The sequence below is a fragment of the Mus pahari genome, chromosome 17, assembly GCF_900095145.1.
Source record: "Mus pahari chromosome 17, PAHARI_EIJ_v1.1, whole genome shotgun sequence".
In the NCBI taxonomy this organism is placed as follows: Eukaryota; Metazoa; Chordata; class Mammalia; order Rodentia; family Muridae; genus Mus; species Mus pahari.
In genome coordinates, this window is record NC_034606.1 from 21,155,613 (window position 1) to 21,169,089 (window position 13,477).

Genomic DNA, 13,477 nt, shown 5'->3' on the forward strand with positions numbered 1-13,477 from the left:
TCCCTCCCTCCCTCCCTTCATCCCTCTCTTTCTTTCTTTCTTTCTTTCTTTCTTTCTTTCTTTCTTTCTTTCTTTCTTTCTTTCTTTCTTTCTCTTTCTTTCTTTCTTTCTCTTTCTTTCTTTCTTTCTTTCTTTCTCTTTCTTTCTTTCTCTTCCTTCCTTCCTTCTTTCCTTCCTTCCTCCCTTCCTTCCTTCCTTCCTTCCTTCCTTTCTTATATGTAAGTACACTATAGCTGTCTTCAGACACACCAGAAGAGGGCATCAGATCTCATTAAGGATGGGGATGGTTGTGAACCACCATGGTTGCTGGGACCTCTAGAAGAGCAGTCAGTGTTCTTAACCGCTGAGCCATCTCTCCAGCCTGAGACCCTGTTTCAAAAAGAAAAAAAAAAAAATTTTCTTTTTCCTAGCTCAAGTGGTAGAGTGCTTGCTTAGTTTGCATGAAGCTCTGGGTTTGATCCCAGCCAGTCTGGCACAGTGGCATGTGCCCGCATTACCCTTACTTGAGATACTTGAGAGGTAGGAACAGGAGGATTAGAAGTTCAAGATCGGGGCTGGAGAGATGGCTCAGTGGTTAAGAGCACTGACTGTTCTTCCGAAGGTCCTGAGTTCAAATCCCAGCAACCACATGGTGGCTCACAACCAGACCTGACGCCCTCTTCTGGTGTGTCTGAGTACAGCTACAGTGTACTTACATATAATANTAAATAAATTTGGGGGCTGAAGGGAGCAGGGGCTGGAGCAAGCAGAGGTCTTGGGTTCAATTCCCAGCAACCACATGATAGCTCACAACCATCTGTACAGCTTCAGTGTACTCATATACATAAAATTAAAAAATCTTTAAAAAAAAAAAAAAAAAGAAGTTCAAGATCATAGTTGACTACGTAGAAGAAAGTTTGAGACCAGCCTGGGCTGTATGAACACCTACCACACACACACACACACACACACACACACACACACACAAAGGTCTCATAGACCCGTGGCTGTGTACCCAACATGACTAATTTCAGTAACTTTGAAAAAAAAGACATAAATAACAAGGCCAAATTGAAATGGGCTGTCTGGAAGACTTTCCTGGAAGCCTTTTTGAAAATCCATAACGAAGTCTGTTTTCTAGGATTAGCCTACAAATTTATCACTTTCTTGCATAAAGACAGTTTGGTCTTGGCCAGCAGTTCTGTGGCTTAGCTCTGGAAGCCAACACGGAAGGCGTAGGAGCTGTTCTGAAGAAAGAGCATAGGATGTAGCCCTGTATGTGGTATATTCTGTAGGGGCAGAGGGAGAAGAGGTGGGGATTGGTTTTTTTGTTGTTTTTTGGTTTTGTTTTGTTGTCATTGTGTTGGGCCATGAGAATTGCCTGGTATGTATTATGTCTTCTAATTTCTGTCATAACCGAGCAGCTGGGTATTAGCTGTATTTTGTTGTTGAGGCTGAAAGAATTGAGTCACTGTTGTGTAACTAATTGGCAGGAGCCAGAAGCCAACTAGTCTAGATCTATCTGGCTTCAGAGTTATGATCATCCATCTTATCCTGGAGTCCTTCAGATCTGTGGAAATGGTTCTACTTTTCTGGTCTTCGATGTCTCCATTTGGAAAAAAAATAGTTTAGCCACACCACCAGAGGTCATATATGCTGTAGTGATGGAGGTCTGGAGGGTTCCCAGTCACTACTAGCTCCATACGGGTCTGTGACGTGTATGACAGGTATACCAAAGACAGACTAACCCAGATGACATACTGGCCCACGTGCACTCCCTAAGTGCTAGACAATGCTTTAGTCTTAGTCTGAAGCAAGTGTGGGGCTCTGTTTTATTTTCAGCTTTGTTTTGTTTTATATGTAAAGATTGGGTCTTAGGTAGCCCAGGCTGGCCTTTGACATTCCGATCCTCTTCACGAGTGTTGGGATTAGAGGTGTGTCCAGTTTGTGCCGGGCTGGGCATACAACCCTTGGCTTTTTATATGCTAAACAATCACTTACACAACTGAGGTTCACCCCCCCCCAGCACCCTTTGACCCATCTGCATGATTCGTGTTCAGAGACGGTCCCAAGTAGCCTCAGTGATGGCCTCATTCTCTGATCCATAACTTATTCATCTGGAATGCGACAACATATTGCAAAAGAAAAAGAAAGGGATTCTGGAGCAGTAGACAGCTGCCAGGTTCTCCTCCCTGGGAATGCTCATCAAAGGATACGTGAGGATGCCGTCCTGGTTCCTTTTCTGTTGTTATGATAAAATACCCTTTCAAAAGCAAGGGAGAAAGGATTTGTTGTAGCTCATGGTTCACAGTCCACCATTTCCAGGAAGTCAAGGCAGTATGAGTCTAAGTTAGCTAGTCACATTTATATCCACAGTCAAGACAAAGAAAGCAGTGAATTAACGCATCTGTGTACAAAGTTCAAAGCCCCCCCCTCCTAGGGAATGGTGCCACCCCTGGTGGACGGGTCTTCCTACTTCAATAAACCTAAGCAAGATAATCCCACAAGGACACTCTCAGAGGCTAATCTTAATCCATATAGTCCCAATGTCCAGAGGTCTGCCTCCTAGGTATCAAGTTATTAATACTAGTCACTAGAGATCTTTACTACACCCAGAAAACCCCAGGTTGTCACCGCCCATTACTATTTGTAATCTTTTTACTTTCTTACCACATGATTTCCAACTAGAGCTGAATGCGGACGGTGGAATCTCGGCACTTGAAAGTAGAAGAATTAGGAGTTTGAAGGTCATTCGCTAAGTAGCAAGTTCTAACCCAGCTTGGGTTACATTAGACACTGTGTCACAAAGCTAGGGACAAGCTCAGCATGATGGCTCGGTGGATAAAGGTGCTTGCCAAAGCCTGATGGTCTAAATTCAATCTCCAGGGCCCACATGGTGGCAAAAAAGAGACCTCTGACCTCCACACATGTGCAGTGCCCCGCACGTGCCCACAGACACAAAAATAAATAAACGTAAAACTTTTCTTTTAATCAACATGTAGAGACAAACAAAAAGTCCATCACCTATGCAGATTAAATGCATGACACATTCCTCAAGCTAGGGACCAAAATGCATCTGTGTCACATTAAAGAATAAAATCACAGATTTCCTCTTGGGTTATTTTAAACATTTGCGAGTCCAAGTTTGAATTCTCCACTTCTCCCTGGATCACCTATCTGTAGCTTATCATCTCTGATGTGTTTTGAGTCTTTTTAGTATATCTTATGCCTGCTGATGTCTGTCTTGTCATGATCTAAGACTTTGTTTTCTATTGAACAGCACAGAAATCATTACATGGGGAAAGAAAGAATAAGGGATACTTTATAGCCGTCTTCGACAAAGTTGTATAGGGAATAAACCTTTACTGACTTAACATGATGCAGAGGCACTCATAAAAGCAAACATAACTGTAAAAATATCGTCTTCAAGTAATACACAAATATGCTGTCATCGGCATTTATAGCAGGTTTTATAAGGTTACTTTCGACCTGTTTGCTGATTTAAGCATATTATTGTCATAGCAACACTCATGAATTTCTCTTCCTGGGTCAGGGGCCCACAAAGAGTACATAATTTAGGATTATTAAAGCTATACAGTAGCATAGGTTGTAAAAGGCCATTGCATGGGAAATCCAAGACAAGTAAGGTTGATGGTTATGTAAGCATACTGTTTTTGTATTTAGCAGATTTAAGTCTCAAGTGACTTCAAAGATAACTTTTTTTTTTTTTTAGTATAGAATAGAGTTTATTCAGGGCATGGGAGGGGAGTTAAGAGGGTAGTAGAGGCAGAGAAAGGCAGAGAGAAAGTAGAAGGATAGAGGAATAGAGGAGTTGATGCTGGCCATGAGCACGTGGAGAGAGGGGGGGAAGGGAATTGGGAGAGAGTGGGGGCAGGAAGGCAAGAGCAAGAAAGAAAGAGACCAAACTGTACTATGAACTTAGCTCTTAAAATCTAACAGTCTCTTAGTTTGTGTCCATAATCAGTGGTTCATGCGATTACTATGTATCTATACTATGCACCATCCTACCACCACATCACAACTTCCAGAACTGATATGTCATCATGTTGGATAAGGAACAGGCAATAAAGAGAGTAGAACTCATTTTTTTTTAAAGATTTATTTATTTATTATATGTAAGTACACTGCAGCTGTCTTCAGACACTCCAGAAGAGGGCGCCAGATCTCGTTACGGATGGTTGTGAACCATCATGTGGTTGCTGGGATTTGAACTCAGGACCTTCGGAAGAGCAGTCGGGTGCTCTTACCTGCTGAGCCAGCCCTAGAACTCATTCTTGAACGTCAGATGATGTCACCAACACACTGCAGCTGGCCCATTATAAATGAAGAAATGCGTGGAAATATTTATGAAAATAAAGTTATTGTATAATTAGTTGCCTGATGAGTAACCTTAATATTCTACATCCTGTTTAATAATTGATTACCAGCCAGGTGGTGGTGGCGCATGCCTTTAATCCCTGCGCTGGGGAGGCAGAGGTAGGCGGATTTCTGAGTTCAAGGCCAGCCTGCTCTACAAAATGAGTTCCAGGACAGCCAGGGCTATACAGAGAAACCCTGTGTATGTGTGTGGGGGGGGGGGAGGGGAGGATTGATCTTTAAAATTTTCTGCTATATAAATTTTGCATTCTTACGATAATCAGGGAAAATAAGTACTGGGTTAATAAATGAATTTTTTTTTTTTAAAACAAAACAGATAGTTGTATAAAAGATTCTTATGGGAAAAAAAAAGGGGTTAGGGAGGAAGATGGACCTTGCGGGACCTTGTTTAGGTCAATGAGTGTATCGAGTGTATTTCCTGATCTCTATCACGTATTTACATGAAAATGTCGGAAGATCTATTTTTCATTTCTTTGCTTTTTCATTTAGTATATGTGAGTGTGGTCACACCCATACTTACATGCTAGTGCCCGTGTGTTAATGAGGACAACTTTTGGGAGTTGTTTCTTTCTTTCATGTGGATACCCAGTATCAAACCGTAGTCATCAGAAGGAGCAAGAGCCTTTACCCACTGGGTCAACCATCGGAAGTTTCAAGCAACTTTCTCCATCCGTAGAGTAAACAAGCTTGTCTGGGGCCTGGGAGCTGGGCCTCAGTCAGAAACTCCCAGGAGACCCTCACCAATAGAAGACTGAGTTCCTCACCTCGATAGAGAATATTCAGGAAGTTGTCTTAACTTTGAGAATCCCAAGTTCTGTGGACTGGATTCTACCAGACCCATCCTTTCCTTTGTGGGTTCCACAAGCCTCCTATGCCTGACCTTCAGACTGGACCAGGAATATTCTACATCCTGTTTAATAATTGATTAAAATTGATTGAAAGTTGTATTGATGGCTTGGGCAAGAGGGGCAGATTCTGCAAAGATTCAGTGGGGCTCTTTGAATTCTGTTTGAAAGCCTGTCTCAACTAGCATTATTAAGTCATCTACTGTCTCTTAATCTTCACCTTATTATTGCATCCTAGTGTCACTGAGAATTCAGATCCCTGGCTCTCTCACATGGAGTCTGGTTTGGTAGGCCTTACATAACATGTGAGATTACAGTTTTCAAAAGTTCCCAAAGTTCCTCATGAATACACTGCACTTTGAAAGTGATCCTTTTATATTTGGGGTGTGATTTTCTCTTGTTTTTTTTTTTTTTTTTTTTTTTTTTTTTTTTGAGACAAGGTTTCTCTGTATAGCTCTTTGAGACTGGATTTCTCTGTATAGCCTTGGCTGTCCTGGAACTCNTTTGAAAGTGATCCTTTTATATTTGGGGTGTGATTTTTTTTTTTTTTTTTTTTTTTTTTTTTTTTTTTTTTTTTTGGGGGGGGGGGTGTTCGTTTGTTTCTTTGAGACTGGATTTCTCTGTATAGCCTTGGCTGTCCTGGAACTCACTCTGTAGACCAGGCTGGCCTCCAACTCAGAAATTCGCCTGCCTCTGCCTCCCTAGTACTGGGATTAAAGGCGTGCACTACCGCCACCACCGCCCCCGGCTTGTGCTTTTCTCTTAATGCAAAGTGATGAGCACGGATACCTAAGCCATGTTAACAGGATGCAGAGCTAGCCCTTCTGCAACCGGTCTCCTTAATTCATGCACTTTCTGGTCTGAGACATATTCAAAAGGCAACAGGCAAGATTCCTGGCAAAGGTTTCTAGGAAAAGTTTCCACATTTTTTGCTTTTGGTTTTGAGGATTTGGGGTGGTTGGGTTGGTTGGTTTTGGGGGACAGGGCCTTTCTGTTGTGGCCCAGACTGGCCTTAAACTCACAGCACTTCTCCTGCCTCAGCCTCTCAAATGGAATTACTGATGTGTCAGGATGCCCGGACACTTTATCTCTTTTTAAAATGTGTCTGTCTAAGTTTATATGTGTACACTCACAGGCACATGCGTGCTTGCACACACACACACACACACACACACACACACACACACACACACACACAGAGGTGTGTCCTTGCTCACACATATGGGCTGATATGGATTCACATGCTTATGTCTACATGTGCGTGTGGAAGCCAGAGGACAGCCTCCGGTGCCATCCTCAGGAGCGTTCTCCACCTCAGTTTGGGACGGTCTTTCAATAGACTGGAACTAACCAGTTAGGCTAAGATAGATGACGGACAAGTATATCCCAGGCACCCTTCTGTCTCCACTTCCTCAGAGACTGCAAGTGCCACTGCGTGTCTGGTCCTCACGGTTGCAAAGCAAGCTATCTTCCCAGTCCGGGGCATTAAGGGGCACGTGGTCTGGGTGATGTCTACAAGAGTTCAAAGCATCCGACTTACGCATTTTCCTACTGCCGCACTTACGTGGTCCCTTGGCCCTGCTCTCCGTGTCACTGAATCAGGCTTCCCCCACTTTACTCCCTTTCCCGAGATTTTATTTTTATTTTATGTATGTGGGTGATTTGCTGCCTGTATGGCTGTGCACCATATACATATAATATCCGAGGAGGCCAGCAGAGAGCATCATGTCCTCTGGGACTGGACTTAGGGATGGTTGTGAACTCCCACGTGGGTCCTAGGAACTGAACCCAGATTCTCTTGACAAGTAATCAGGTCAGTAATCTTCACAGCCGAGCCGAGCCGTCTCTCCAGCCTCAGACTCTTTCCCATCCCTGTCTGCCTGCCTTTCTCTTGATCAGTCAGGAGGCCATTTGTTTGAATGCAGCCCTCCTGGGTTGTACATTCAGTGTGACCTGGTCTGAGACTGCGGATTTCAGGGCTCTGAACTGGTGCACCGGGGTGTTGTGTTTCTCCTCGGTCTCACCCCCCCAACACACACCCACCTCCCCACCCCTGCTTTTGCTGAAACAGCCCGAGTGACTGTGGTAGGCTCCCACCATGTGTGAGCATGTGCACAGCCGCACAGTCCCAGGGACATTCCATCTGTCTGGCACGTCTGCCAGGCCTGGTGAAGAGAGAGGAATGAAGAGACAGGATGATTTACTTAACTTGGCTTTCCATCAGAAGGACGGCTGGAGTTCTGCCTGGGTGTTCAGCGCAACTTGGTCACACCCTGAAATGTACTAGGTGCTACCTCCTTCGTCCTGTTAACTCTTAACCACCCGTGTTGTTGCATGAGATTTATCTCCTAAGCCTGTTTTCTCAGAGCTACTTCCTAATCTCCGCTTCATGTGTCACAGGAAGGTTTTGTTCCCAGCCATCATTAATAAGCATGCGATCCTGTCCCCTCGTTTGGAGGTCAGAGCACTGTGTCCCTGTGGGTGATGAGGTCGATTTCTTTCCTTAGAACGGAGGTTAAGCTCGTTGGGCACTGTACTTGCCTGGCATGCATGAAGCTCTGGATTCAATCCCAAGTGAAGGGACAAGGACCAGCAGTTCAAGGACAGCCTCAGCTCTACAGTGAATTCAAACCCTGGGCTCCACGAGACCCTGTCTCCAAATAAGAACAGAGGGGACAGGGAGATAGGATTAAAACGCTCAAGTTAGAATCCCCATGCAGAAGCCAGGTGTAGTAATGTGCCTGCAATCCCAGCTCTAGAGAAGTGGAGCGGGCTGGGCGTGGTGGCGCACGCCTTTAATCCCAGCACTCGGGAGGCAGAGGCAGGCGGATTTCTGAGTTAGAGGCCAGCCTGGTCTACAGAGTGAGTTCCAGGACAGCCAGGGCTACACAGAGAAACCCTGTCTCGAAAAACCAAAAAAGAGAGAGAGAGAGAGAGAGGTGGAGCTAGACTCCTTGACCAGCTACCCAGCCAACCAGCCAATCTACTGAGTCATTGAGCTCCAGATTCACTGAGAGTTCCTGTGTCAGAAGCAGTCAGGGAGAGAGCGATTGAGGAACATATGTGACATCAACTTCTGACTTCTATACACGTGCAAATACACACACACACACACACACACACACACACACACACACACACACCCAAGGGAATGAGTCAGCTGCATGATAATCTTTGCAAACAGGCATGTCTGTTAAACATACATACAAATGAAAGGAAAGCATGACTACTTCATCAGTCACTTCCAGGAGGTGGACGGCTAAGCCTCCAGCCCAGTGGGGAGAAATTATATTCCTAAAGTGACCTGTCCAGCCAGCACCAGTCATGCATCCTGTGTGTTTATGAGGGTGTGCTTTTTAGCAAAGAGAACCAATTTCCCTCCAGGCTATGTGCTTCCCACGGTTACTTGTAATGTGTGTTGATTTGCAAAGAAACCATGGGGTACCAAAGGTGCTAACTGAAATGCCCACCTCCATGAGCTACCTCACAGGTACATGGTGGGGCCTGTGGGGCTAGATCATTGGGAACATTTAAACAACAGGATGCAGAAACTGCTTGAACCACAGTTATTGAGGCCACTTAGGGAGAGGTGACGTCTTTCCAACAGCCGGACTCTAAAAATACCACCGTAGATACAAGCATGAGTAAGGTTCTGAAGGCATTTTTTTTTTCTTTATTCTGGGAAACGATTTGAAATATCATGTCAGTTTATGTTATTGGTGAGAAATGATTACTTTGTTAAGAAGTGGAAGAATGGGAGAATTATTCTTTTCCTGTGTGTGTGTGCACGCGTGCATGCTCGCTACACATAGAATTGACATACATGTATGCAGACATCAGAAGAAAATACTATAAGTCTTGCTGTATCATTTTCCACTCTACCCCTTGAAACAGTCTTTCAGGGAACCTGAAGCTCAATGGATCAATGGATTTCTCTCTCTCTCTCTCTCTCTCTCTCTCTCTCTCTCTCTCTCTCTCTCTCTCTGTCCCTCTCCCATTCTCCTGTCTCCCCCCCCACACACACACACAGAGGAGTTATAGGCATGTGAGACTATACCCACCTTTTACCTGTGTAGCATATAGTTTCTATTTCCCCAACTTAAGCTCTGGGCAGACCTCACACTACCAGCCCCACCCAGGAGCCACCTTGGATCTGTGGATGAAACATACACACACACACACACACACACACACACACACACATACATACAAACTTATTTTTAATATGCTTTTGGCTCGATGGCAGGATACTTCTAAGCCTCTCACAGCTAATGTGCCCTTAACTTCATCCCCAGCCCAACACCACTAATTCTGCCCTCAACTTAGTTGCTCAGTTACCTTTAATCCTAGCTCAGCACCCTAAATCTGCCCTCTGCTTAGTTGCATTTCTAGTCTCCTCCTTGCTATCCCGGTTGGGAAATGTCCAATGGCCACTCCACCTGAGATCTCAGATGGCACCTCTCCCTCTGAAACATGGCAAGATCTTTTCTCCTCCTGCATCTGCTAGCCTGCCTACCGGAACCTCGAAGTCCCGCCTATTCTGCCTAGCCATTGGCTGCTAGCATCTTTAGTGATCTATCAAGAACCAACTGGGGAGCAGGACCTTCAGTGTTCACATGCAGATTCCCCATCAAAGTGTCAGAACCACCCCATCCCCTACACACCTGGGTGCTGGGCCTTTCAACTCAGATGTCCATTCGTTTGCCGCAAACAAACGAGCACTTTTACCACAGTGAGCTGTTTCTCCAGCTCCTAACCCGATTTCTGAAAGCATGTAATTGGGATAATTATAAGTAGAAGGAAAATGGGGCAAAAAAAGCAACCCCCCCCCAAGCACACACACACACACACACACACACACACACACACACACACACACACATACACACTTTGTTGTTTAGGTTTTAAGTTTGAGATAGTGTCTCACTGTATGACCTCAGATTTGCCCTATATACCTGGCTGGTCCTGAGTTCAACTATTAGAGAAGGTACAGTAATCGTTGTAGACAGTATGGTTAGCTTCCTCCCCCCTTCCTTTTCCTGGAGATAAGGTCTTCCTTCATAGCCCAGGATAGCCTCAGACTTTCCATCTTCCTGTCTCAACCTCTAGTGTGCTAGATTACAGGTATGTGTTGCCAAGTGTGCTGGCTATTTGTGTGTCTACTTGACTCACAAACTAGAGTCACCTAAAAGGAGAGAACTTTGAGAAGATGCTTTGATAAGATCAGGCTGCAGGCAGTCTATAGGACATTTTCTTAATAAGTGATTGATGGGGAGGGCCAAGCCTGGGGCGGGTGGTACCATCCCTGCGCTGGTGGTCCTGGGTTCTGTGAGAAAGCAGGCTGAGTGAGCCATGAGGAGCAAGCCAGTAAGCAGCACCCCTTCACTGCCTCTGTATCAGCTCCTGCCTCCAGATTCTAGTCTTGTTTGAAGTTCCTATTCCAGGCTTCCTCCAGTTATGGACTCTGATGTAGAAGTGTAAACTGAATAAACCCTTTTCTCCCCAACTTGTTTTTGGTCATCTGTTTTGTCACAGCAATAGAAACCCTACCTAAAATACTATCCTTATTTTATAATCAGGCTTACTTGAATAAAAGTCTTGTTATATAATTGTAAGGGCCTTATCATCAACATTATATGTTTTTGAATTTTTTGGTGTCGTTTTGTAGGTTTGGTGAGATACAGTCTCATGCAGTCCTGGCTGGTTATACACCTACTATGTAGTGGAATGCTGAGCTTCCTCTTGTTATCCATCAGAATCCACATCCACTGCTTTTTGGATTTTTGAGGCTGGTTCTTACTATATAGTCCTGTCAGGACTTGAACTCTCAAACCTTCCTCCACCATCTCCTAGTAGCTCAGATTGTGGGATTGCACCACCACCTTATGGGCATTTGAACGGACCTAACACTTCAGTTAAAGAATGAGATGTCCACACTGTTCCAGAGAAGCCTGAATCTATCTAGACTTCTACGTGAAGTTCTAACACTGTCAAGTGTTGGTCAGTAAAGACAAACAATGTGAGACAGCCAAGGCATAATTGAGGTGAAGACTGAAAGACTAATATGAACAGAGACACGTCATGTCAGAGACACAATACTCCCTGAGAGCCTGTGAAGGGTTAGCTGGCAATTCCTGCCTTCCCATGTAACAACACAAAGGCAGTCCTTTGGAGGAAAGAACACAGATCTGAAGTCCAGCACTGTGGGTGGGAGAGAGTGGCATTCCATTCATTCTTTGGCAGAAGAAAAGCAAAGAGAATGGCCTAATGAAGTCAGTGCTAAAATGCCCCCACTAGTGTTATATCCCGAAGCACTGGTAGCTGCCATGCTCACGGCTCCAAGCTCTAGTGGATCTGTTCCAGTTGGGTTGTGATCCAGTAGCGTGACCTCGATTATCACTATGACCTTGACCAGGGTCGAATACTGCTGATTACATATTAGACAATGCCCTGAACCCTTAATGACCACCTTTGAGGATAGGAATGGAGAAATGGTGATTGTGTGTCTGGGTAAGATACCCAGTAACCAAGGTTAAAGATTGGAAATGTAGGAGGGCTCTTGGCAGCAGCAGGTGTTTCCTGAAGAAATAGGACTCCACGTACCACACTCTATTCTCTATTAAGTTTTTCACGTAGCCATGAAGGAAAAATGAAGGAAATAATCTGTGTTTGGTTTGGTTTTTGTTTTTTTTTTGTTTTGTTTTGTTTTGCTTTTTGAGACATGATTTCTCTGTAGCTCTGACTGTCTTGGAACGTAGTCTTTAAGCCAGGCTGGTTTTGAACGCAGAGATGCACCTGCCTCTGCCTCCTGAATGCTAGACTTCTGACTGTCCAGGTGCTGATATTACATGTGTACAGTACCACACGCTGAGCCTAGAAGGTTCTGAGAATGAGACCTAGGGAACTGCTCTACCAAATGAGGGATTTTATATATCCTGAAGCACATGATATAGAGGAGAAGTAAGCTATTTGAGGTTATCAACAAAAGAACATAGAACAAATCCCTATTTTAGGATTACAAATTCTTTCTCTCTCCCTCTCCCTCTCCCTCTCCCTCTCCCTCTCCCTCTCCCTCTCAATGAGAACTAAAGCTGTGATTCTGATGTTTTCCAATTTGGGTATGCAGCAGCAATAGGTAGATATTTTTGGACTTGGACTTGATATTAATTTTAAATTAAGTTTATATTGATATTACTTTGCCAGAAATCAATAAGAAAGGAAATGGAGGGTTCCCACCGGTTTTAGTATTTCACACAGGCGTACATGGCAGCTATCCAGGCAAACACAGGCTTGTGATGGTGAGACCAACAGACAAAACATCACTGGATCAATCATCCCAACCAAAGGATCTGCATTGCCTTCATAGCTCGCTCATTTCTTTCTCTTCCTTCCACTCACTGGCTCTTGCACCCCCCTCTCCCCCCCATCATCTCCCCTCTTCTTCCCCTCCCTCTCCCCCCTCTCATGTATTTGTATGTGTGTGTGTGTGTGCCTGTGTATTTGTATGTATATGTACATGTGCCTGTGAAGACCCAAGGTTGACATCAGGAGTCTACTTCAGTGGACCTTCACCCTACTCCTTGAGACAACCTAGAACTCACTGAACTGGCTCATCTGGCTAGCCAGCTTGTTTCAGGAATCCTTGTCTCTGCCTTCTAAGTATGGGCTTATGGGTGAGCTGCCACACACACCTGGCATTTATGTGATGTCCTAGTCACTATTCTATTGCTTCAAAGAGACACCATGACTCTTATGGAAGAAAACATTTAACTGCGAGCCTGCTTACAGTTTCAGGGTCATAGTCAGTCCGTTATCTTCATGACAAAGAGCAAGGTCCTGGAGCAGCAGCTGAGAGCTCCATCCTGGTTCACAGGCCAAGAGAGAGAATGGCCCTGGGCCTTGCTTGGGCTTTTTGAAACCTCAGGACCACCCTCACCACCACCCCCTACCCCTCCCCCCAACCCAAGTGATTCACTTCCTCTAACAAGGCTGCACCTCTGACTTCTTCGAATCCTACTAAATAATGCCCTTCCCTGGTGACAAAGCATTTAAATATATGAACCTATGGGGCCATTCTTATCCAAACCAACATACATGAGTTCCCGGGCATCCAAACCCTGGCTCTCATGCTTGAATGGCAGGCCCTTTAAAACCTGGGCTTCCCCCTTCTTTTACGTTCTCTTCTAGCTCTGTCTCTTCCTCTCTGTTTCTCTCTCTCTCTCTCTCTCTCTCTCTCTCTCTCTCTCTCTCTCTCT

General features: G+C 44.7%; 1 protein-coding gene across 1 annotated transcript in view; it reads left to right on the forward strand.

Annotated features, from left to right (window-relative positions):
* The window catches only part of Deptor (DEP domain containing MTOR interacting protein), a 137,570-nt gene that overhangs the window by 123,004 nt on the left and 1,089 nt on the right, over window positions 1–13,477 (forward strand). The window lies entirely within an intron of this gene.